Below are 3,038 nucleotides of genomic sequence, written 5' to 3'. Positions count from 1 at the left end.
CCTTGAGTTTGCAGAACCCAAGGGAAAAAGAGGCTAGGTGGCGAATGGTAAAACCAATGTTGGGCATTGCTGGAGGAGTTTTATTCAAGGTGAACTGTTAAGGGGTTCCCATTAGAACCCAACCGTGTAAGGAACGCAAAATCCGGGAACATAACACCGATATGACGGAAACTAGGACGGCAAGAGTGGAAAAAAACACCAGGCATAAGGCCGAGCCTTCCACCCTTTACCAAGTATATAGATGCATTAATTAGATAAGAGGTATTGTGATATCCCAACAAAATATCCATGTTCCAACATGGAACAAGCTCCAATATTCACCTGCAACTAACAACGCTATAAGAGGGGCTGAGCAAAGTGGTAACATAGCCAAACAACGGTTTGCTAGGACATGGTGGGTTAGAGGCTTGGCTCAACAATATAGGAGGCATGATAAGCAAGTGGTAGGTATCGCGACATAGGCATAGCAAAAGAGCGAGCAACTAGCAAGCAAAGATAGAAGTGATTTCGAGGGTATGGTCATCTTGCCTGAGATCCCGAAAGGAAGAAGAATGAGTCCATGAAGAAGACAAACGGACGTAGCCAACGAATCCTCACAAACACGATGTTACCGGATTTCCGAGAAGAAGTACACCGGAAAGAAAAACAAACAACATAGTAAACAACCACCACATAATCATGGCATGATGCACAATCAAGTATGATGCATGTCCGGTTTAATTATGCATGGCATGGCAAAGTGCACAAACAATCCTACAAATTAAGTGGAGCTCAATATGCAACTCCATTGCATATTGACTAAACACCACATTCAAGTTATTTAGTTCGATCTTGTTTATGTACCCAACAATATTAAATGTTGTTAAAACATGTCAAGAGGTGAAGCATAATGCAACTATCTATCTAGGCAAGTTTAAATGAGGCCGGAAGCAACGAACAACAATTCCGGTAAATCCCCATATGCATATATTAGGTTTGGTGCTTCTCTGCCCTAAACCAAATTTTATATTTGTTAAACATGCAAAGTGATGCCACCATGTTAAACTAGGCAAAATTCTACCCCATTTACATATAAAGTTTATTAGAAACCGAGCTACGGTTATTTAGTTATGAATTAAGTCATTTTAGCATGGCATAGGAGAAAATTTAATCAAACATCATTTTAAACATTTTAAACATAGATTAAAGTTGCATATTATTAAACTAGATGAAAAACTAAGCAAGTTTCACATACAAAGTTTTTACATGTGATGCTTGGTTTGTGAGATATTAAATGCATGAAGGCTAACGGGTTTTCTGTAAATCTGCAAATCCCTGGAAATTAGCTAAATTCGCAGAACCAAAAAAACGTCCACTGGGCCGAAACTGAACTGGCCCAGTAGTAAGAAAAAAAAGGAGGGGGCGCTTGGGGTGGCCTCACCCATGGGCTTCGGCCCGTTTGAGGAGGAGGGGTAGACCGGCAGGGTGCACATCTGGCATCGGGCGCTGGCAGGCCAGCCCACTCAGGCACTGGATGGATCGCACGATGGACGAGCGGGCGAGGGAGCGTTTTGCGGGCATGACTCCCTGTTCGACAGGAAGCAGAAGCAGAAACAGAACAGCGGCGGCGCAAACTCCGACATTTCGCGGTGAAGGTGCCCGGCGACGGCCGGAAACAGCGGATGATGGCGAGGGCATGGGGAAACAGGTCCAGGGACGGAAGAGGCGGGTTCAGGCGGCGAGACGCGGGCGACTTCCATCTCTGCTCAAAGCAGACGCCGGACCCGGCGTTGACGGCGGTCAGGAAGAAAACAACAACAGCGAGGATCAGCGGGGATGGGGCTCCGGCGACAGGATCCGAAAGGGAACACCGGCGAAAGGAAAGGGGGCCTTGGACCCGGTCGGGCCTAGCGGCGGCCTGTGGTGTTCTTTGGGGGCGAGGGAGAGCTACTGTTGGTCATGGCCGTCGGCGGGGACGAGGTCAAGCTCATGGACGAGCTGCTTCGGTGATGAGGAAGTTAGCAGGAGGAGGCGGGCGCGCTCATGGCGAGGCAGGGACGCGGACGACGCGGAGACTGCTGGATCCAAGCGTTGTTGCTCCCGACAGGAACTTGGCGGCGGACATGGTGGCTCGGTTCCATGATGCATCAGAGAGAGCAATGAGAAAGAGAGAAACGAGCAGGAAGGTAAGGTAGGGGAGGCGAGGTGATGAGTGGGAGGAGCGCGATGCCTCGAGTGCGTGGCCGCCGATGCAGACGAGCGGGACGACGACGGGGCCGAGCAGAGGAGCTCAACGGGGATGGATCGATGGGTGTATCGGGGAAGGTGGTTGGCTGCGGGGCTTCCATGATTGATGGGTTGGATCGATGAAACTGGCTGGTTGTGGTTGGCCCGATCTGGAAAACGAGGAGGAAAGTGACGGCCTCGGTTGGTGGTTGGATCGGGAGGGGATCCCAAGGAGGAGGAGATAGTGGGCTGGCGGCGATGGAGGATGGGACAAGATCCCTAATTTCTAGGGTTGCCCACTATTTATATTGCAAAGGGATTAGGGTAGAGGCTATCTCGTCCCTCCGATCGCAATTGGACGAACGCGAATAAAATAGCTACGGAGTCCAAATAAGAAAACAGAGACTTTTTGTAGATGTTTGGGGATGATCCGGAGCCAACGGTGACGAAAGTCCGGTTCGGGTTCGGGACAACTTTCGGACGCGCGCGAGGAGGGCCGCGGGCTGACGAGAGAGGTTAGGTTAGTTCTGGCGGATTGTGAAGAGCGGGTTGGTCTGAGAGAATAGGGGAGAGATGCAGCCCGACACGGTTTCCGGAGACCGAAAACGTCCGACGTTAGACCGGCTATACTGCCGCTATAGTTATCCGTTGGGGCATCAAACGATCTTCGAATGCGATGAAACTTGACAGGCGGTCTATCTACACTATAATAAGACCACACGTCAACTCTCATCCCATTCCGAGAATATTTCCCGGCCACTTATAAAATACTATTTCAGACATGCCGCGGGCGCGTGCAAGTGTGTCTGGGCTCAGAACGAACAACAGACGGA

The sequence above is a fragment of the Triticum aestivum genome, chromosome 4A (genome assembly GCF_018294505.1).
Source record: "Triticum aestivum cultivar Chinese Spring chromosome 4A, IWGSC CS RefSeq v2.1, whole genome shotgun sequence".
Classification (NCBI taxonomy): domain Eukaryota; kingdom Viridiplantae; phylum Streptophyta; class Magnoliopsida; order Poales; family Poaceae; genus Triticum; species Triticum aestivum.
Note: the sequence above shows the minus strand (reverse complement) of the source record.